This window comes from Eretmochelys imbricata, chromosome 6 (genome assembly GCF_965152235.1).
Source record: "Eretmochelys imbricata isolate rEreImb1 chromosome 6, rEreImb1.hap1, whole genome shotgun sequence".
Lineage (NCBI taxonomy): Eukaryota > Metazoa > Chordata > Testudines > Cheloniidae > Eretmochelys > Eretmochelys imbricata.
Genome location: NC_135577.1, coordinates 31,735,849 through 31,760,197, shown reverse-complemented (window position 1 = coordinate 31,760,197; position 24,349 = coordinate 31,735,849).

Genomic DNA, 24,349 nt, shown 5'->3' with positions numbered 1-24,349 from the left:
TAATATCCAACCTAAACCTCCCCCACTGCAACTTGAGACCATTACTCCTTGTCCTGTCCTCTTCTACCACTGAGAATAGTCTAGAACCATCCTCTCTGGAACCACCTCTCAGGTAGTTGAAAGCCGCTATCAAATCCCCCCTCATTCTTCTCTTCTGCAGACTAAACAATCCCAGTTCCCTCAGCCTCTCCTCATAAGTCATGTGTTCCAGACCCCTAATCATTTTTGTTGCCCTTCGCTGGACTCTTTCCAATTTATCCACATCCTTCTTGTAGTGTGGGGCCCAAAACTGGACACAGTACTCCAGATGAGGCCTCACCAATGTCGAATAGAGGGGGACGATCACGTCCCTCGATCTGCTCGCTATGCCCCTACTTATACATCCCAAAATGCCATTGGCCTTCTTGGCAACAAGGGCACACTACTGACTCATATCCAGCTTCTCGTCCACTGTCACCCCTAGGTCCTTTTCCGCAGAACTGCTGCCTAGCCATTCGGTCCCTAGTCTGTAGCTGTGCATTGGGTTCTTCCGTCCTAAGTGCAGGACCCTGCACTTATCCTTATTGAACCTCATCAGATTTCTTTTGGCCCAATCCTCCAATTTGTCTAGGTTCCTCTGTATCCTATCCCTGCCCTCCAGCGTATCTACCACTCCTCCCAGTTTAGTATCATCCGCAAATTTGCTGAGAGTGCAATCCACACCATCCTCCAGATCATTTATGAAGATATTGAACAAAACCGGCCCCAGGACCGACCCCTGGGGCACTCCACTTGACACCGACTGCCAACTAGACATGGAGCCATTGATCACTACCCGTTGAGCCCGACAATCTAGCCAACTTTCTACCCACCTTATAGTGCATTCATCCAGCCCATATTTCTTTAACTTGCTGACAAGAATACTGTGGGAGACAGTGTCAAAAGCTTTGCTAAAGTCAAGAAACAATACATCCACTGCTTTCCCTTCATCCACAGAACCAGTAATCTCATCATAGAAGGCGATTAGATTAGTCAGGCATGACCTTCCCTTGGTGAATCCATGCTGACTGTTCCTGATCACTTTCCTCTCATGTAAGTGCTTCAGGATTGATTCTTTGAGGACCTGCTCCATGATTTTTCCGGGGACTGAGGTGAGGCTGACTGGCCTGTAGTTCCCAGGATCCTCCTTCTTCCCTTTTTTAAAGATTGGCACTATATTAGCCTTTTTCCAGTCATCCGGGACTTCCCCCGTTCGCCACGAGTTTTTAAAGATAATGGCCAATGGCTCTGCAATCACAGCCGCCAATTCCTTTAGCACTCTCGGATACAACTCGTCCGGCCCCATGGACTTGTGCATGTCCAGCTTTTCTAAATAGTCCCTAACCACCTCTTTCTCCACAGAGGGCTGGCCATCTATTCCCCATGTTGTGATGCCCAGCGCAGCAGTCTGGGAGCTGACCTTGTTAGTGAAGACAGAGGCAAAAAAAGCATTGAGTACATTAGCTTTTTCCACATCCTCTGTCACTAGGTTGCCTCCCTCATTCATTAAGGGGCCCACACTTCCTTGGCTTTCTTCTTGTTGCCAACATACCTGAAGAAACCCTTCCTGTTACTCTTAACATCTCTCGCTAGCTGCAGCTCCAGGTGCGATTTGGCCCTCCTGATTTCATTCCTACATGCCCGAGCAATATTTTTATACTCTTCCCTGGTCATATGTCCACCCTTCCACTTCTTGTAAGCTTCTTTTTTATGTTTAAGATCCGCTAGGATTTCACCGTTAAGCCAAGCTGGTCGCCTGCCATATTTACTATTCTTTCGACACATCGGGATGGTTTGTCCCTGTAACCTCAACAGGGATTCCTTGAAATATAGCCAGCTCTCCTGGACTCCTTTCCCCTTCATGTTAGTCCCCCAGGGGATCCTACCCATCCGTTCCCTGAGGGAGTTGAAGTCTGCTTTCCTGAAGTCCAGGGTCCGTATCCTGCTGCCTACCTTTCTTCCTTGTGTCAGGATCCTGAACTCAACCAACTCATGGTCACTGCTTCCCAGATTCCCATCCACTTTTGCTTCCCCTACTAATTCTTCCCAGTTTGTGAGCAGCAGGTCAAGAAAAGCTCCCCCTCTAGTTGGCTCCTCTAGCACTTGCACCAGGGAATTGTCCCCTACGCTTTCCAAAAACTTCCTGGATTGTCTATGCACTGCTGTGACAATCTCCCAGCAGATATCAGGAAAATCATCATCATCAACATTTAAAAATTGTTCCAATTAAAGTGAAACAAACAAAACATCACAGCTGCAGGTGATAATTCACATGAGGTATATTAAACATTAGAACTGTTGCAGTCTTCACAAGTGATTGTGAAAAGGCCTGTTATTATACTCAGTGAATAGTGCTCAGGCTTATGAGAGCTTTTTTAATTCAACTGATTTATTTCCATTTTTGTTCTTTAAATATGTACCGCAGCAGTTCACTGTCTGCTGCACTATGTTTTTTCCATTCGAGCACAGTTGTTTCCCCACTTCCCGCCCACTGTCATTTTTTTTAAATTGTGGCTGCTACACAAGTGTCCACTATTGATTTATTTACTAACTTAAGACCTGAGCCTGCAGTCATCGCACAAGGCGATGGTGGCTTTAGCCCATGGAGACGTGGAGGGTGAAAGGACAATACAGCAGTTAGAGCCCACGGAAGGTTTCTGGATGACTCGTCCACAGTATTGCCAGTCCCAAATGTTCAAAAACTCATAAGTCAGTCTTTCCCCAAATAATGAGATTGGATTAAATGTCTGAGATATTAAAACTAATAAAATTAGGGTTCTCTATTTGCTTTGAGCTCTTAGAATTCATGTTTTCAAGCTGTTCTCTACAACCATCAGCGCGAGATTTTTTTTTTTTAGTGAATCTTGAGATTCTCACACAATCACATGCCTCCAGAGGTCAGTACTTTTGGCAAACACTACATATTTTGAAGGTCATGATAAAATCATTAGAGTTGGTAACACTGTATCTAGAATTCTTCTTAGTGTTCTGGGGAGTGTACACTGGAGATCTTTTAAAAGTATGGAGTAAGTGTTTTCTCCTTTGTGCTGAGTCCTGGTTCCATCACCACCCTGCGTCCAGTGGCTAGTTCCACCACCAGCCTGGAGCAGCCCACATTAGTGTGATTGTGACTGGCCTTTTCACAAGAGGGTAGGAGGGGAAAAGGCCATTATAAATCATTTCTCCAACTTACACACTAATTCAGAGTCATCCATGATAAGGACCACAAGCAAAATCCCTGTTGATTTCAGGGTGCATTTGCTTGAGTAAGGACTGCAAGATCAAACTCAGACTTAGGAACCACTTTTACTGCCTCAGTCACTAGAGGTTACTGGGAAGTGTCAGTTCCCCAGCAACTAACGCATTCTCGCCTGCTGCTGTTTAATGGAAATGTGAGAAGCTGAAGGAATCTGGGGTTCTCAATTTCTTTCAGATCCTTTCAAAAAAAAGAAAACAAAAAAGCCAGATGTTTCACAAAACATTTTAAGAACTTTATTTAAAAAACATTTTCTTTTTAAATGGAATTTACACCAAATACAATTAAACATGTTTTTCTAACTAAACACACTAGTTTATATCTTGTGGCAGGGAAAATAAATATGTAAAAATAAAAACAAGCTGAGACTCAGAGCTAACCGCTCATGAGTTGGCTTGAGTTGGATCTGCTGCTGGAGCGTCACTCACTCTCTCCTGTAATCTCAGACCTTTCTCTGCTGCCAAATCCACTCTTCCAGAATCACCTTGACCTAGAGGGACTAATAGGGTAATGTAGTCTTTATTCTCCATTCATTGCTTGGCTTATTTTTAGAGACAACCACCAAGAGCTTAGTTTAGGTTGGGTTTCTGCCCTCTGTGGAACAATTTATGTTGCATTCGCTCCCAGAAGAGTAATCAAATGATAACATTTTTTGGATACAATTGATCAGGGTGGGATTTATTCCATAGTCTAAAGGGGAATGTCTCTGAAGCCCACTTCCAAGTGTCTCTCCATCCTCAAGTGTCTCCCCCCACTGGCAGTCAGTGTTTTGAGGACAATACTAGGGGAATTCCCACCAGAAGACTTGCAGGAGAACTTGAAAGAGAAGACTAATGTCTTGTTTCATGGTGTGGATGCTGCTCCAATTCTGAGAAGTATATCCCAAAATTCCACTTTGAAGTCTCAATCCCACTTGCCCTCTGTTCATTCTCAAAGCCAGCATCCATCATACACACTCTTAGTCATGAGCTAATATGGTGGAAACCCATGTGTAGATTATAAAAACAGAATCTTCAATGCAGGCGTTCCTCATAGCATGACACAGCCATCCCCTATGCAAGGACATTGGGTGACAACTGTGACTTGTATCATTTTGTATACAAGAAGCCAGACTGGTTTTGTACATTTCATTATGAGCTTCTTCAGAGACACAGTCTTAAACAGTGCAGAAAAGAAGTCGTATAAAATAAGATGTACAAAGCAATCTACCCTTCCTTTGCACTCAAAAGTCCTTTTCTTTTTTATTCTATTTTCAACTGTAGTAATAGCTATATTTCTTAAACCAAAGATAGTTTTAATTTTCTTGTTCTCACATAAACATGTTGCATAGTAAGTAGACTTAGCTGTGGATCCTAATGTGCATCATGATAATAATGAACAAGTACAGTGGAAAGTTTCTGATGAAGTCAACATGCTCTTGTGTTGGCTTGAGTCAAATTACAAACATCAGCTGATTCTCAATTCCTAGTGTAAGGTTGGATTCAGATGGCACTGTGCTCAATTTATTGAGGTTCAGTCTCAGATGTCTGCAACTCTACATTATGCCACAAGTATCATTTATCTCAGTTAGACAGTACAAAAACTGTCTGTGTTTATCATAAAGCTTATAATGGAAACAAGTTCAAGTACAACTGAAGATTCAAATATGCCCTTTCTTTATAAGGTTCTTTACTAGAACACTTTCATGGAAAACTACTATATTTTACCTTAGTTCTAAACAGTATAGAACTGCCCGAATTATAACAAACTTCTTTATACTTGACTCATAAGATGGTGATATGAAGATGATGCACTACAGATATACATGTAGTTTTACATTTCTACTTCCTTGTCAATAACTTTTTAGCTTATTTGCATTCGTGTTGTCTCTCTGTACAAGCATCTCTAGTACAAAGCTGACGCTTTCTTTGATTGGATTCTATTGTGCTGTCATGCCTGGTTTACAACATAATAATCTCATGGACACTTACAATTATGAACGTCTTATGAGTATTCACGAACACGTTAAAGATGTTCAGGTGGCAAATTAGCTGCGCATCTCAACAATCTGCACTTACAGTAAATACCCTGCTTTTAGAGAAGTAGCTATCCTCTAAAAGTCAGTAGTTGTTTTGGAAGCACTTTGTCACATTTATGAAGAACTGCGTCACGTTTATGGCACATAGTGTCATGATAAGTTGTCTAAAGTGCCTGTTAGCTTCTCTCAGAAACTGAACAAAAATGTACACCAGAAGATAAGCTAATATAGTAACATTAGGTGTTCAGAGGCTGCCTTTTTTTTTCTTTTCCCCAAGACTTGAGCTATATCTTTCAACTTTCCTCCCTTGCCCTGTTTCATTACGGCAGTGCAATTCAGTAGAAAAGGGCCCATTTTAATTTTGCACTATGAAAAGTTATAGATAAAGACATTTTAAAAAGTCAATAACTTTTAACAGCTTTTTTTAAAAAAATAAAAGGAATGCAGCTGTTCTAACATAGGAGATACTGATTAGTTCTTTTTTTCATACAAACCACAAAGAGGTAAAAGAATTTGTATTATTTTAACTACTCATTCATATTTAATACGAATTCCAACTATGTATTCATGTTATTTCTTTGGGCACCTTCAAAATGCCAGCAGGTATCTGAGTAACTTGAACTAATGGTGGTCTATGTCCGGTGCCGAAAGAAATAACCTGAAAATGGCTTTTTGCATCTACTTATCGTGTAGTCATGTTTCATAGCTAAGAAGAAAAAAGAAACCCAGAAATATAAGAAGTGAGAAGACGAGCAAAGTGAAAATGTAAACATTTTGGCTAAGGATTTTTGTCTATCATACTTTTTCTGTCAGCTCCTTCTCATACCTATTCTGGTTCTGCCAAAAGAGATATGAAGTGTTCAGTACAAAGAGTAATGGAAACTCACATACAATAGGGCAGCATTTCCCAAAGGGTGGGCCACTTCTCCCTGGGCTGTGTGAAAAGGCCTCTCAATTGGAATTTCAGCATTCCTTTTTTTAAAAAAGTCACTCTCTAAATGTTATGGTTGCAAAGAAAACCTTGCAAGTGTGACCCATCTGTAACCAATGCAGAAATGCCTGCCTGAGTTTGCAGACAGCTTGATAAAGCTCTGAGGTGTGAACGGTTCCAGCCATTCAAAGGTGTTAGCTCTGAAACCAATGATGATACTTTCCTTAGCAACAACGTTGCCTATTTCACTGCTCATCAAAACATATAAGAAATGAGAGAAAGTTACTTTCGGATGAATGTCTACACAACCTAGTCTGAGTGACCACTCATTTTGGGTGGTCTTTTAAGAATTTGTGGCAAGTTTTATAAGGTACCAAGATTGACTTCGTTGTCCTGAAGATGAGCTCCATGGAAAATGCTGCACAAGGGCCTCTCCTGCACAGCTGCTAGTCCATTCCCAGGCTACATAGTAGAGAGACTGCTCCCTAATGTGATGGGATACTACACATGCCAGAATTCTCCATATAATACTGCTTTGAGCATTATATGATCTAGATGGTACATGGTATGAGTCCCAAATATGAGTCATGGATTCTTCCTGACTAATTCCCATAAGCTTTACTTTCTCTGAGCAGCTCTGTATTGCCTGATATTGGAGATGGTATTTTTGGTTGGTAGCCTCTCTCATGACCTTTCCACTGGCTAGACTAGCTCCCTGTCCAGCCATCATCTGCGCTTATTTAAGGCTTGTGCTCTTTGAGGTGACCTCACATAATTTCTTCCAGTAAGGACACATGGAGCTGTGAATCCTGAGCACACAAGTCTGTTCAGCTGGCATTTGCTAATGAGAGAACCAATGACTAATTTCGGGAGCAATCCCAAAAGATATTTTCCAGCAAGTCTTTTACCTAAGTAAATTAATAAACAAAATCAGCTTCGCTCCCTCTACTGCTAAAGGAGAAACAATAAAGAAAGATTTATTATGTAGGAAGACTTCCAGGTCTAGCCTGTGAGTAACAAAGACTGCAACACAAACAATTGGAGTTTAAATGATGCTTTATTTAAGCTTTCTCCTCTGCCCTCTCTACTAACCCACTTCTGTGCCCTCTGTGCATCTTATTGATAGGCACCTGTCTCCCTATTAACACCTTGTTAAAGCACACACCTGCTGTGGTTTTACTTAATCCCAGTCCACTACAGCCATTAACCCCCTACATTTCATTATGAGGCACTCACCACAATAGCAGCACTGAGCAGAGCTCATTAACTGGTTGCACAGCCACGGAAAATTGGTTTTGTAGGGGTGTCTCCTTTCGATTCAGATTCCTTCTTTAAATAATTAATTTGTATTACATATTTTCCTAGAAAAAATACATTAATGCCCATGCATTAAATCCAGCTGAAACAGCACAATGTTCAGACAGAACAGATTAATACAGAGCCATGCAATACATATTTACAAATGGGAAGAAGGGCAGTCTTTCAATGAAACCCCAGAACTAGGGCTCAGGAGACATGGATTCTATTCTGGGATCTGCCACACATTTGCTGGGGGATGTGGGCAAGTCGAGTAATCTAACTTTGCCTCAGTTTCCTCCTCTAAAAAAATCAATGTATGTGCTCAGACTGTAATTAGTACTATAACACGCATGCATAATAATAAGGGAGAATGTACAAAGGAAAGTGTTAGATTTTACAGCACTAACTACAGGGAAATAGAGACAAGAAGGAGCAAAGTTCATCTATACCATCACAACAGAAAATTGGCATGAGCATCTGATAATATTAATATAGGGTTCAGATGCCAAATTTCAGAGTAACAGCCGTGTTAGTCTGTCTTTGCAAAAAGAAAAGGAGTACTTGTGGCACCTTAGAGACTAACCAATTTATTTGATCGAAAGCTCATGCTCAAATAAATTGGTTAGTCTCTAAGGTGCCACAAGTACTCCTTTTCTAGATGCCAAATTGTTGTTGCAACTCTTCAGCAGCTTCATCTCACCATGACCTTTTCAAAAACAATTATATCTTGATGTCATTTGATTTGGAAGAAGAGTTGGACAGGGCATAGAGATTTGCCCATGTACTCTAATCCACTATTTGATCATCATTCCCCCACATCTGCCTCTCAGGTGAATAGGAGCCCTCATCTTGCTTCAGATCAGGAATGCATCTCTTTGGTATATGGCTACATAAAACCATCTAATGATCTTTTTTGAGAAAATCTTTCAAGAAGGAATATAATACAGGACAGAGTAAGCTGCATCCATAAATATGATCTTTGATTTCCTGCAAACTAGATTAAATAGTCACATCAGTCCACAAATCAGCTCTGCAATTTTCTTATTCAAAGCCCTTGCAGATGGGTAATTTGCTATGTAATTGCTTTTTCATTGCCCCTTTTTCATGGAATATTGCTTTCTTTGGTCAAGCCACAGAAGACACTAGCAAAAAGAAAAGGAGTACTTGTGGCACCTTAGAGACTAACATGTTGCACTTGCACGTTTCACAATGCGCATTTCATGCAGAGATATCCTGTTGAACATGTGCAACAGGACTGACTGTATGAGAAGCTCAGAAGACCCAGGATTTTAATTGTTAACATTAGTAGTGCTTACTCCTAAATTTAGCCTCCAGGTTAGGTAAACTTTGTATTTTTAAGACTCTAACCTTGCCTTTGTGAAAGAAAAAGATGTGTTTTGGACACCTTAGCTGATATGTTAACACATGTTGGAATTCTAGTATAGACAAGGCAGCTGTAGTATTTTTAACATGTGTTAACTGCTTGAAGTAAATCCTAGTGGAGAGCCTGCATTTTAGCTTGACCATCCAGCATGTGTTAAAACTATGACTGCGTTGTCTATATTAAAATGGAACATGTTATTTAATATATGTTAAAATACACCCTTTTCCCTTGTGTGGACATGCCAAGATGCCTTGATGCCATGATTCCCTCTTTATAGTGTTCTAACACCAAAACCCCTCATCATCTACCATCCTTCTCATGACTGATACTTGTGTTGCAAATGAGCCTGTGTATTAAAATAAACGCATCTCTGATGGCTTATTCGTGTTGTTCCTTTCCCTCCATCTGCTAATCTAGGAGTGTATCTGATATTCCTGAAAAACCATATATATTCATATGCAGTGTAAAGTCCAGCTAATGAGGTGTTTATATAAAGAGTAAAAAGCCATTCCTCATTCACTGAGGAGAAATGACAGTAGATTGGATTCAATAAGGAAAACTTACCACATAAACATTGGTCAGCTGCTCTTTAGTCTCATGATCATGGTCTAGATAAATACATGAAAAATCCAACAAGGAACACAAAACCAGAGACGGGGGTTTTCCTTTAAACAAACTAGGATGAAGCTCACAAGAAAGGTTTCCAGCACACCATGTCAATCCATTCTAACATGCATCTGGAAGAGAAGAAAATGGAGGAAAATAGCTGAGATAACACATTTATTAACTATTCTGAGTACAGGGAAAATGCTGCAGTTCCTCACCTAGGGACTCACCTAATGGCCATTGAAGTCAATGGAAAGGCTCCCATTGATTTCAATGGACTGTGGACAGAGCTCTCAGAGTGGCAACAGGTGCTATATGCCATTGTGTGGTAATTCTTACTAAACATTAACTTTTAAGAGCAATCATGTCTACATACCTTCCCCATACGTTAGTATTATTATTTGAACATTTAGATTACTGCAGCACCTAAGAGTCACAATCAGATTGTGCCCCATAGGCACTGTACAACTATATAATAAATGACAGTCCTTGCTCCCAACGAGCTTAAACATAGGGCTTGACTCTCCATGCCACTGCGTCTTTGGTGTCACTCTGATGGTGTAAAGAGGTCACACAGGGAGCAGAATTACCCCAAGGGAAACCCTCCTCTCTCCTCCATCCCGGACACTGGTGTAGAGCCAGCAGAATGGTCTCCTTCCCAGCCTTCAGAGTATCGAGGTAGAGGTAGGGAGGACGTGTGGGTAGACTACATTGCCTACTAGTTGTTCTCTTTTACCATGACTACTCGGGGGCAATGGGCAGATCAAGTGCAATTTAGAGCCTTGAGGCTGCTCTCATTTCCACTGGGTGCGAGGCAGGTATATTAATGCCAGATTAAACAAGATCCTGAGAACTCTCACCTCCCATTTAATTCAGAAGAAGTTGATGACATTCACAGAATCAGGCTTTTAAAACATGCTCGTACTGTAAAATTGCTAATTGTAACCAAATATACTTTACATTTTTAGAGTAGGGAAAATTAGCCTCTGTTTAAATTGGGAATTTTTGTATTTGTTTACTGATCCCATAAATTTCTATTTTCACACTTTGTCATCGTGAGACTCAACGGTAATTCTGTGTGTGTACGTTAAATATATTTATCTCATGAATTTATTAAAATGAGTCCATCCATATATTTTCACATACTGTAGTTAAAGTTCCATATAATGCCCATGATTTTGCAGAGCATGGCTTTAAAAGAAAACGTGCTCATATTCAAGGGAAAATAAAGAGTTAATAGTTTAGGAATTGTTATTCTTTTCTACATATTTCCATAAAAATTGTCCCAATGAAAAAGCTAATAGACCAATAGCAATGAAGACACTTACATATGTAAATATGTTCCAGAGAAAGAGTTAAAGTGCTTTATAATATAAATTTGCTTTCAGTGCCAATATAATTAGATTGTAACAAGCAAACCCCTGCAACATAACAGTGAAAATTTGAAAATTTGATTCTGCCTGGCAAACAACCAAGTCCCTGCGTGTGCACAAACCTGACATTAATAAGCTACAAGAGATTACATGATTTAGAAAAGAAGCACTTGGTGTTACAAAATCAAATAATAGATCTCTAGGCTATAATTAGGAGAATTGGGATTCAACAATGAAGTCATAATAATGTAATTTAGCTGTAAGTAACAGAGCCATGGAGTCACATTAGGAGGTGTGATCACATCTTTCAGCAAAGCTCTGCTGTGCAGACTTATTGCTGCTCAGTTTAGTCTAGTTCACAGCAACCTGTTGGCACAAAGCTTAGGCTGACAGCCTCTTGTTCTCTGGGGGCAGTATGGCAAAGTGCCACCCATGCATTTTATTTCAGTCTTGTGACTTTTAAGTCAAAACAATAAAATTATATATACTGAGTACAGAGTTGCTTGTGAATATTTGGATAAATTACTGCACAGCGTGGCTTTAGGGGTCGTTTAAGAACAAATATAAAAAACAAAACAAAAGCAAAATAAACAGTTAAAGCAGTGTGTTAGGCTTCTACTAGGCTTACGAACATCTAGTTATTCCATCTGGGTATTTTTGTTTTGTTCTCTGTTTTTTAAGAAATTTTCTGTTATTAAGAAATTAGACAAAACAGCTCCAGGTTATGAGCACTTCACAAACTGTAGGCCTGATTCTCCATTCCCCTATACTTTTTGCAATCATTTACCCCATGTTATCCACCCACTTTGCACTGACATAAATGATGACACAAGGTGCAGGGCATCAGAGGATCAGGCCCACATAACAATCATATCTCCTAATCCTGAAACCCCAGCACCATCTGCACACATCTTTAGAGTGTTTCACACCACACAGCAACATGATCCCATAATTTAGGACAGGAAGTGAAGGCTAGCCTATCCAGCTGAAATGCAGGGGAAGTTTAGATAGGCAGCTTGCATTACCCAAATGGGCATTTGGCCCATATACCAAACTTAACACCCCAACTCTTGCCAAAAGTCTCATTGTATAGAAATTCAGGCTACCCAAACTTGTGCCATAAAGAGTTACTTCAATATGGCACTACACCTTTTTGAGGCTGATGGCACGAGTCTCTCTCTCTTCATCCATAGGCTGCAAAGCACATCCTATTAGTGTTCCTTGGGCCTGTTACTAACTTCAGGCTATTTGGTAAATTTTAGCCAGCTCTGTTTCTTTGGCTTATATTATATGCGTGTTGTAACTAATAAACTAAATAAACCACATTCATTTTCTGAGTTCCCTATGCAGTTACTGGTACCTCATTACAAGTAAAGCACTATCTACTCATTTGCTGGTTATTGCCTGGTTAACTATGACGCATACAACAGGTGAGATGCCAAGTTATTTTAATTTCCCTTACAGGATACTTATTTTATAACTTTGAGTCTAGATCAGAAGTGTGACTTCCCCAAAGCTCAAGAATACTTAACTCTCCAGGGTTTTACTTTTGGGTTCATTATAGATATTGGGAGTCAGACACTAATTTTGCATCCCGATTAATCCAAACAACTGTGAATTTTGGGCAAAGGTTTTTTTTGTGGGAGCTCATTTCTCCTTCCGATTTCAAAAGCTGCTGCCTCTGAGTCCAATAACACTTCCATCTCTTCCCCAGACTTTGGCAAAGTTCACAAACTTCTGCCTTCTGATCCCACCCAGAGTTCTTATGTAAAACTGTCAGTGCAAAGGCTTGTTATTTTAACCAGATACAAATTGTTTATTTCACCTGTAGTTCTTGTTAACTCTGTTTCATATTTAATTGTATTTTCATCTAATTACCATTCATTTTATTAGAGCTTTAGGGTTTTGTCAGCTTTTGTTTTGATAACATTTTGATTTGTTTCAAACTGCCCCTTTGTTTCATTTTCTTTCCCAATCATTTTGATTTATGGTCCTTGCCTCCTAATTCTTTTATGTTTTAAATTATCTGTTTGTTTTATTTCCTTTATTTGCATAGTACTTACTTTTCATGACCTTTTTGTTGCTGCAGCTGCTGTTGATTCTGGACTGCTGACTTTTTCTCCTGCTCACCAGCCAGCAGGCACAAAGTGAAAGTAAAACAAGTCCCTGAGAAGACAGGGGTCCAATCACAAAATCCTTTCCAATGTGTATTTTAATTATTTCTTTTTATTATTCTTTAATGACACAAAGTCAATGAAGTGTCTTTGAGTAGAAGTTAAAGTGATTTTTTAAAAAGAAGCATACTGTGGTAACTCTGTATCTAGAGTAGGTTATTGAGGGGCTTTTAAAGAATACATGTGAGTGACTTGATTTAGTGTTGTCTAATCCACTAGTGATCCTTCTGAGGTTAAAGAAGTTTACTGCTGATGCTAATATGGGAATAATAAATCTCAGAGCTGTTTCTGGAGGCTCTTAGACACAGAGGACAGAGACAATTATTAGTGGACCATCTCGCTGCCGATGTGAAATCTTTTCTCATTGTATGTCTAAAAATGAATAATTTTGCATCAAGTGAAGTTTTACACATCAAGCATCTGAACAACATTCAGCCTTTCATTATGGATCACCATATAACCTTGGCATCTGATATCTCATTCTCACATCGGTGTTGTTCTAGTTTCCTAACAAATTCATGGATTGTACATCTTTTATGAGCAGTCTCTCATATAGTCTGTTAATAAAATGATAACCTAATACCATAGCTGTGCTCATGTCTTCTCCTTTGAGACCCAGATTTACCTTTGGTTCACAAAAGCTGGTATTAGCTGAGGGTTTGCCTGCTAAATTACTGACACCCAGAAGCAATGAATCATGAAATTGATGACACTTCTTACTGGAGAAATTAACCTTACATCAGTTAAAACTACTCTCACTATTGTTTGTACTTTGCCAGGATATAAGAAGGGTGTGTATCAAATCAACTCTCTTTATTAAAACAAACCTTGAAATATCCATGTGAATTTGCAACCAACTGTTGAAGTCTGCAGCAGCACATTCATTAATCATACACTGCTGAGGTGCTTCCTTCCAGAAAATAAATTTAGTCATTGCTTCTGCCAATGGCAGAGGTGTGTGTGTGTATACCATTCCAGAAAAAAATGCACAAGCAGCCCAAAACAAAACAACCTCCTCTCCATCTTGTTTGCAAGATATGCATATCCCACAGAACAAAACTTGAACACTGTTCAAACAGAAAAGTGTATAATTTAGCCAAAGGGCAGCAGTAACTTAGATGCCAGCAAGTTACATGGTTTTACATAATTCTCAAAGCAGAAAGACGTGCCACATTCCAATACTGCACACATATTTTAATGTAAAACTGAACATTTCCCTCACGTATTCAGGCTTTTAAATACATTTCATTTTAGGTGTCCCCAATATTAAGATGATCTGGTTTTCTTCCTCCCTTAACATAAGCTGTCAGAAACCAAAATAATATGAAGACACAATTTCCTTTCCCTTCTTCATTGTTCCATTTATAAGAATGGCTTGAGGAAGTTCTCTGACAGCTGCAGGAGAAGGGTCTGCAGTCAACCTGCTGATTTTACCCACATGGGGTTGGTTTGTCCCATGTGGTGTTCTCCCATGGCTACTATGTGCTGGATATCAGATACTGCTAAATGATACATTTTTTTAAGTAAGTGTATCCAGTAGATCAGTGTTTCCCAAACTTGGGACACTACTTGTTCAGGGAAAGCCCCTGCTGGGCTGGGCCGGTTTGCTTCCCGCAGCCCCCATTGGCCTGCAGCGGCGAACTGCGGCCAGTGGGAGCCGCGATTGGCCAAACCTGTGGATGCGGCAGGTAAACAAACCGGCCCGGCCCGCCAGGGGCTTTCCCTGAACAAGCGGCGTCCCAAGTTTGGGAAACATGGCACTAGATAATGCCTTAGCTGTAAGCATCCATGCTGGGTTACATTTTCAGGGACAGTTGCTCAGGTGGTGTAAATCAGTGTAACCCCACTGACATCAGTGTAGTTATGCTGATTTACACCAGCTGAGGCTCTGGCCCTCATGGTTCATCATGGAGATAGAGCTATTTGATTATTGGTTAGAAGACCAGACACAGAACCAAGGTGACCGTGCTCTTTCTCAAGTTCTACCATAGACTTGGCAAACCTCAGTCACTGTTCCCCAGTAGATATGCCCATGTATAAACATGGCATTTATCTGTCCTGGTAAGAGACAGAATGTTTGTAAAGCTCTAAAACTGTAAGACTCCAGTCCAAATGCAAGGCACATTTCTGTAGCAATGTATAGCATATACATAAAGAAAAGAACACCCATCACCGCTCTACCAAAAGAAAGCGTTACATTGCCCACACACTTCTCCACTGGGGGGGGGGGAGAAAAAAAGAGAGTGACCAAACCACACGTGACAGATGTTAGTCACGTCATTGAATGCACTACTGGAAGATAGATACTATGGTGATGAGGAAGGTATAAAACCCTATATGGAACTGAATAATTGTACGTGGAAATTTTTGTTACATTGTGAATAGGAAGCACAAGCCTTAATCCCCATGTATCATACCGCAAAGCCACCAGAATGGCCACCAGAAATCATTGTGAAATTATTGGAGTTTTGCAGGGTTGGAAGGGGGCATAAGAATCTAGTCGCACAGATCTAGAGAATAACCTTTTATTGGCTTTTGTAGATCAGTCTTGTTTCATTGACACTGCCAGTGTGCGCGCTCTCAGGGCCAAGTCCAAAACCCATTCCAGTCAGAAGGTTCTTTCTATTGGGCTCTGGATGAGGCCTTTATTCAGCACTATGCCAATCACACACAGGCTGTCTGACTTCTGGTCTCAAGTGTTTTGTTGCCACTGGCTAGTTTGTGTCCGCACTGCTGCTGTGTATTAAATCCTGATCCTGTTCCAGTGCTGGATTGTTTCATCGCTATGCTGCCACTGTGATTCTGGTACTGCTTGCTTGGTTCTGTCTTGCACTGCGCCACTGGATGATGTCTTGCTTTTGTCAATCCTCAGCCTGCCTGAATTCCGATCCTGCCCTCTGCTGTTTGGTTTTACATTGGCTGCCTTATGCTGTTCTCCTGCCATGCCATGTACAATATTACTGGAGCGTGAGCGCTCATCTCTCACTCTCTCCAGGTTCCATGACTCACTCTTACATGATTTTCACAATTCGTCTCTATTTCATTATCATGTAGGTGACACTGTTACTGGAGGCTAAATACTCAGATTCTGGGTGCTATTGCTGCTGATGTCATATTTTTCTTTTTATTCACATCATCCTAGTAGAAGAGGTAACTGCTCTGTTTGGCCGGGCTCATATCCTCTATGTCTTTTTGTCCAACATTCAGTTTATAAACTAATCACATCACCTGTCCTCTTCATCAACTGAACAATGGGTACAGTATATGTTGAGTGAAATATACATTTGACTGATTCAAACAAATGACGTGATTGTAGATTAATAGCCAGATCCTTCCACCCTTACTCATATTTCATAGTATCTTACTCCACAAGTAGCACACTGAAGAAAACTGGATTGCTCACAGCAATAGAAATGAGTAAAGGTGGAAGAAACTGCCCTGGGGCGGGGGAGGCGGGGATGGGGGAAGGGGAGAGGGAGATTTTCAGAAATGCTCAGCATCTTTTCATGCACCTACATAGGGACAGGATTCTGAAAAGCACTCAGTACCAAGTAGCTCCCACTGTGACACCTATGGCTTGATTTTCGGGAGAACGCAGCATAATCTGCTTCCTCGGAGCAGAGCTCTTTGGAAAATCCCACCCCAGTTGAGAGTGTATTACCCAGCCGCAGTTGGGAGTGCTGAGCTCTTTTGAAAAATCTGGCCTTTAGTGACCCAGGAAAAAGAGAGGCACCCTTTACCATTCTTCAACTTAGCCTTGAGTCTCCAGCTTTTTAGTTGGTGGGGCTGCTCCATACCTAATTTCCGGACTGAGTGGGGAGCGACACTTCACCCAAGCAATGAAACTGGTGAAATCTACCTTTCTGCTAAGTTCAGAAACAGACGAGATGTTTTATAAAACAAAGCCCTGAAGAGGATTGAGATGTACACTGTGTAACAGTGAAGTACTTGAAATGCCCTCCGGCACTCTCTGTGCAGCCAGTGCCATGGCTAGAAATTTGCTAAACACATAAACTAGACCACATAGGGGTTCAAGACAAAAAGTCAGAGTTACATTGTGTAGTGGGAAGTTCTGATGACCAGCTGGTCTAGTGGTCAGCTCATGGGTTTATGGTTTCTGCCAAGGGCCCCAGCTGCAGCCTCAATCATTCCCGCATGCTCCTATTATTCCTCCAGAGTCTAGTCAATACAGAGAGCTGGAGATGGGGCAAGGTGGAGGGTTCCAGCCTAAGGCCCTAGGGAGTCATCAAAGGTGTCCACCCCAGTTACTGAGCTACCCCAAATTACGTTTCCTTCCAGATAGGGTGACCAGAGTGCAAGTGTGAAAAATCGGGACAGGGGGGAATAGGAGCCCATATAAAAAAAATCCCCAAATATCGGCATTGTCCCTATAAAATCAGGACATCTGGTCACCATAGCTCCAGATCACTTCCTACCACTCTGGAGCTCCTCAGTTTGGGGTGGAGATCATTGTCTTAGCAGACTCTCCTCAGTCTCTTAGTGTATGTCTGCACGGCAATTAAACCCCCACAGCTGGGGCTGAGGCTACGGTGCTGTAAAATGGTAGTGTAGATGTTCGGGATCAAGCTGGAGCCTGATCTCTGGGATCTCATGAGGGTCCCAGAGCCCAGGCTCCAGCCTTAGCCAGAATGTCTACACTGCAATTTCACAGCCCCACAGCCCAAGCCCCAGTCAGCTGACACAGGCCAGCCACAGGTGTTTAATTGCCATGCAGACATACCCTTTGTGTCCTGTTTGGTCAATCAACCAAAAGAGGTGGGGGAAGGTGGGGAATCCAAGTTCCTGCTGCTAGACCAGATTCACACCGCTGCTGGGACTCCTGGCACAGCTCTCTGCATCAGCCTTGTTCCTGGTGTCATATGCAGCACATGCCCCTTCTCCTGGGCTACCAATGTCCTTTTAAACTGTTCTTCCGCTGAAAACAGTGAAGCTGTTACGTGGCTGGGCCTCCCTAAGCTCTATTGCTCTAGTCTCTCTCATGTTTCAGTGTGGGAGCCTGTAAACCCTGTCATATGTATTTAAACCCCAGGAGCAACAAGCAGCCTTCTGGGCATCATTCTTTGTGGCCAGCATCTGGGTTTTTGATGCCCTCTTTCTTTGCAAAAGCCAAAAGTTTATTCAGTCTCATTGTGTGAGGCCTTGTGGTGCAAGTGCATATAAGGTGGGTCATCTGTTTCCTGAGCAAACTTAGCCTGGGGCATAAGTCTATTAATATAGCAGATTGAAACCATCCTGATCCAGACTTTATAAATTCCTGGCTGTAGAGCAAGGCAGGCATAAATCAGAGCCATGTGTGTCATCTTTTAAGAATATCTGTGTATTATGAGAGCGACGTCTCAGTTGGGTAATTCTAATGTCACCCCCTATAGGGCATCTTTCATTTGTAGACACTGTGAATGGAGAAGCATGAGTTCTTATTCCACACTAGTTAGGCAGCTGCTAAAGCACACATTTTGAGTTCTCCGGGGAAAGAGTCCCAGCAACTTTTGGCTATAGACTCAGCTGAGTTGGGGAACTGCACAACCACAGCAATATTAATGGTGATAGTTCACTGTGACTTCAGTTGTCCCTAACAGTGTGTGGACAGGGATTGCCTCATTCCAACCCCCTTCTAGGGAAACCATATTTCCCAAAGAGAAAACAGGACACCGCATGAGGATAGCCCAAGCCTTCCCCCCATCACATACCTCAGGTGGGGCTGGCCCCAGCTGCACACCCAAGCCCTCTTTCCCCTGCAGGACTGACGTCACTGAGCCCTGCCTGCTGCTGGGGTTGGCATCGCTGGGGTTGGCATCGCTGCTGGCTCAAGCCCTGCCTGGTCCCCCACATGAGCTCTGCGTCCCACCCTGTGCAGGGCTGGCGTCACCGCTTGACACTCCCACCCTCCCACCCCCAGCATGTTCCTCCACACCCCACCTTTTTGACAAAAATGGGCATTTGTCCAGCTTGCTCTTGCTGACTTGATCAGTCGTCAAAAGCAAATGAGACAAACACCCACTTTTGCCAAAAAAGTCGGGCTGGCCAGGACAGGACTTAAAAAAGGGGACTGTCCCTGCCAAAATGGGATGTGTGGTCACCTACTCCTGTGGGCACATGCCCACACACACACACACACACACACACACTTACTCTCACTCAATCTGGCCCTATAGAAAGCCAGGCTTACGAAGTTTCAGGAGGAAACCCATGTTTCCAGCCACTGTCCATTTCTCTCCTACTGCGAATAGTCCTTGTCTAGATCCAAATTTAATATATTTTTATTTAGTGCTTTAGAAACAGCTCATCACTACCCAACATGCCATCTTTTGACCCCCTTGGCTGAATGCATGACTTGGTCTGGTGGATTTACATATTTTTAAAATAAAAAAATGTTGACAAAGTGATGGCCTAAAAATGGACTGTCACTGACCCAAAGAAAAGTGGTCTGGGCCTTATGGAGGCCCAGGAGAGCTGTTATGCCCAGGGGATGCATGAAGCAGCAGTGTGTGTGTGTGTTTTACTCCTCCTAATCTCAATGCCATGCTAATTTGGAACGCTAATGATAAAATATAGGTGTCAGTATAGACAACTACAGTATTTAACTGCTGATCTTCTTAGTAGACAGATCCAACCAGTGCAGCCCAATATATCCTGCACCAGAAAACACATTCCAAAGACATAAGGTGTCACATTTTATCTAGCAGATAATTAATACATAGACTCACTGGGACCACAGATTGAAACCACAGCAGGAAGTCCTTTCGGGTGTCTCATGGATCCAGAAGAATGATTGAGAATTACTATTGAGAATTAGTTCCCCTGAAATTCCTCCTCTAGCCTCAAAGGACAACTGTAGCAGGTTACCCATCTTTTTTTACCTCCTTCCTATCTTCAGGATTAATCCACCTTGTGCACATCTGGTTTATGCAGTGATTATTATTTGTTATTTTTTCACATGTGACTACGTGGCGGCTACTGGGTCCTTTACTGCTGCATAAACACAACTCAGAATCTGGTTCTAAAGGCCTAAGGGCCACTCTCGCTAGTCAGTCATAAGACTCCACTGATTTCAGTGGGAGTGGATCAAGCCCTAAATGCCTCACTCCTCATTCTTGGTCTCTCGTATCTCTGGCAGTCTATCTGCTTCAAAATAAACACACCTCCTGTAACCCAGTTATACAGTCCAAAGTAAAGCTCTACACACAAAAGCACCTACTGCATATGGCAAAGCACCTCTGTAAATCTCAGTATGGACGCACTGTTCTACCCCACTCTTTTTCAGAATGGTAATTACTTCAGTTTTCAAAATACTCGTAAAACTGTCATATGATGAACTGAGCTACTATACCATTAGTCAAAAGTAATTTTATGTATACATTATTTAAATTTAATCTCTGATTATCTCTCCATCAGCACAATGTTTTTCTGCACAGGATAATTCTTTTCTTTTTTCGGGAATTGCAGCATGATCAATAAATGAATAAAGACTCATAGCAGCATATTTCACCACTTCTGCTGTGACGCATTCCTGTCAGAAAACTTGGAAATCACAATAGTCCCAGTGGCCCTACTCTTCTGCATTAAAAATAACTAAAGGCGCTGCTTGTATTTTTTTCAAAACATGAAATACCTCAGATGAGATACAAAATCATTCAACAGAGCTTACAAGTGTTCGACATTAGCTCTTTCCATAACGTTGCTTCCACGAGGAGGACTTATCACAGACGCTTTAATATTTTGTAAACCCCGTTTTCAGATTTAAATTCATGACAGGTAGCTTACTTGCGTAAAGCAAAGATGCAAAAATAAAGTTTAAACAGCCATACACTACTACTATCATTTAGCTGAAGTGACACACAGCATGACTACAAAATTTGCTGTAATACAGTAATTGAGAAGCAAATTCACCCTGCTGTACTGATGAAAAAAGTAAAAGTATTTATTTGAGCATTTAATAGCTCATTAAATATGTATCGGCCTGATTTTCAGAGGTGCTGAGCATCCACAAAGCCTAGTGGAAACTGTAGGAGCTAGAGGTACGCAGCAGCTCTGAAAATCAGATCACGTACACACAGCAATAGCTATCACAGTGGAAATGGACAGAAATGTCTCTCTCTCGCAGCCAACCAAATTATGGCTGTCTCTGGGTTTTTCTGGGGGAAGAGCATAAGAGTCCCTCCCTCATCTAGGGTTGAACCTGCAAATACAAAAGCATGTGCACAATTTTATGCACAAGTAGTTGCACTGAGCTCAGTAGGCTTGGGCTGGAGTCGCTGGTCTCCTGAGCCCTGCCTACACCCCGTGCGAGGCTGGGGTTGGCGTCACTACTCGCCCGAGCCCTGCCTGGCCCCCACCTGAGCTCTGCCTACTGCCCTGCGTGGGGCTGGCATCGCCACTTGCCCCTCCTGCACGTTCCTCTGCACCCCCCTTTTTTGACCAAAGTGAACATTTGTCCCACTTGCTCTTGGGCTTAAAAAAGGGACTGTCCTGGCCAAAACGGGACAGAGGGTGATAGTGCAATGGAGGACATAGTGCACCTATTTACAAAAACGTATCCTGTGGTGCATGCATTTGCCCCAGGATCCCCTGAGGCAGTGTTTGCCTTTTCCCTGGGCAATTGTCATGCCTCCTGACATCCTCCCCCACCCCCATTTAGACTCCCTCCTGACATCCTCTCTCCCTCCTGACATCCTCCCCCACCCCCACTCTCCTGTGCCATCCCTTCTGCAACAGTGTGCAGAATCCAAACACATCAAGCGGCTGAAAATGAAGGCATCTACCGTTAAGATTTCCCTGGTTCAGTCTGAACAAAGAAAACCATTATCTATCACCAACATATGCCCCCTAAACGGCACCCCTCATCCTTTCTTCTTTTTTTTTTAAATGTATATTAATTCTGGAGCAAGTATCTGTGTTCAGGAAAGATTAGGGCCTGGTCACTTAGGAAAGCATAGTCCTCTTTTCTCCTAAAACACAGTAGGTGGCTGTAATGCACAGCTAGTTGATGAATTCACAACAAATAACTTATTGAATGACTTTTTTATTTCCTGTTCATGAATTGTCTGTGAACAGGCTACAAAATGCTTCAGTTTATTTATCACTCTTCAGCAAACAGATCTTGGTCTGCAGATCATTATTTAAGTCGTTCAGTGAGGGACCAGATACAATACCATATGATTTAACTCAGCAGCACCACACAGATTTTGACTGTACAAGACAAAATTCACTTTCAGGACCCAGTTATGTAACTCACACTGAGTAGTATCTTAACACACAGATAGTGTCATTGCTATCAGGGAGATAGTATATGTAGTAAGAATAGTACAAATCAGTAACTATTCAAACTAAAAATTCAGCTTGGTCAGCATCTGGAGTAGTAATGCACTTGAACATTCATAGGACGCAGTGTGAGAAGATTGCAAAGAAGTCAGAATCAGGTTTTGTTTTTGAAGCTGAATGAATATTCATGGACATAGTTCTTTCCATTATTCACACAAATCGCCTACAGGGTGAGTTCCTTCTTCCCATAACCTGACCAGAGACTCTAAGAATTAGTTTGATTCTGTCTGTATTACAGCTCTTTAGTGAGTCTTTCTAAGTAGGGATGCCTATTGTGTCAAATTAAACTTATTTCTCTGAGGAGCTCAATCTAGGCTTGAATCCTGGTGCCTGAAGTTCTGTATAAAGAGGATTTGGGTTATTTCCCCCCAATATTAGGCCATAGGACACATACACCGGTGTTCCCTTGACAGGACTTTCATTTGTAAGATTTCTGTTGAAAGTTCAAAAATACAAAGAGAGAGTGACGGACAAAAGGCATAACATTCTGTGGGATTCAGAACCAGCCTGCTGTGTTTGTTGTGTTGTGCTCAGGCACCTGTTGAGATGCTTTCATTGAACACGGGTCTGTTCTGTAGAGGACATGCTTGCTCCTTATTATGTCTATGAAATAATTCTAATAATGGAACTCTTTTTCCTTACCATTCTTTCCCCCCTCCACTAGAACATGCTGCATCATTGTTGTGAAGTTGTTCATGACTGCTAGACCGCTGGCACTGATGTCATGTTTATTTTTAGAATGAGACAGAAATTGGTTTTATTTTAAACGTACAAAGAATGACAGACTCTGCAAACAAATAGGTCCACATTCACAAAGGATATCACACTAAGAAAGCAGTGGGAGTTAGATGCCAAAATACCTTTATGAATCTGGGCCATGGTGTCAGATTTATGGGCCTATCAACTTTTGTTATGTGACACTAAGCTTTTGTCCACACCGCTCTGATGGCGTGCTGCAGCTCTCTTACGATTCTAGGTTTTTGTTAGGTGTGAGGTACCAGACTGAGAGTCCTGTAGACCAAACATTTACCAAGATGACCCACCAACTGTATTTTGTCTTTTTTGCAACATACATATATATGCACCCTCCACCCCAGTACCACAACCTTAATCCTGGCCTGATGTGGAGTGGAAGCCCAAGGGTGGGGGGAGCTGGGGGTTGGCAGCTTGTGTCCCACAGGGCTGGGCCCAGCTCCCCACTCCTGGTATCGTGACCTAGCACGTGGGGTCTAAGCATCACTCACATTAGGCCCAGACACCCATCTCTCATGACAGAGAGGCAGCTGGGCCTAATTTGAGTGAGTGGTGTTGCTGCAACCTAGCTCACATGGTTATGGTGCCATTCAAGTTTGACCCAACTGAAACGGTGGCTGTGTGCCAGGCGACAACACCCAGAATGATGAGCTGGGCCCAGACCTGCGGCACAGCAGATGCCACTTCTGGGTGAGTGTGGTGCAGGCTCACTCTCCAATACACAGCTCTAGCACCTCCCCTCTGCACTGGGCCGGGAGAAGCATGTTTGCCAGGACCCTGCAACTTACTGATGGGTGACAACCCACTGCTTGGGAAACACTGCTGTAGGCTGAGTTCATTTCACTATTTAACTACAGAACAGCCACCGCAGAGCAAGCAGTGGTACAAGTCCTTCAATCCTGTCCTCGACCGATGACCTCTAGGGGTGAAAGTGTAGTTCATGATAGCCCTGCTTGTGTGGACCATAAACCAAGGCCCCTTGGATTTAAAGGCATGCACTTCTACTACTTCAACTAGAGGACTGGCTTAGTTCAGAGGCAATAGCAGATTGATACCACTTTATGTGGTCTAGCCATTAGGGAGGGACAAAGATGCATATTGGGTTCATGTGGATTATACAGTCTTTGGCCTCATTATTGACACTGTCATCAAAGACACTTTAACTTCATCTGAGATGTTTGTGTTGTAAGGTGGATACT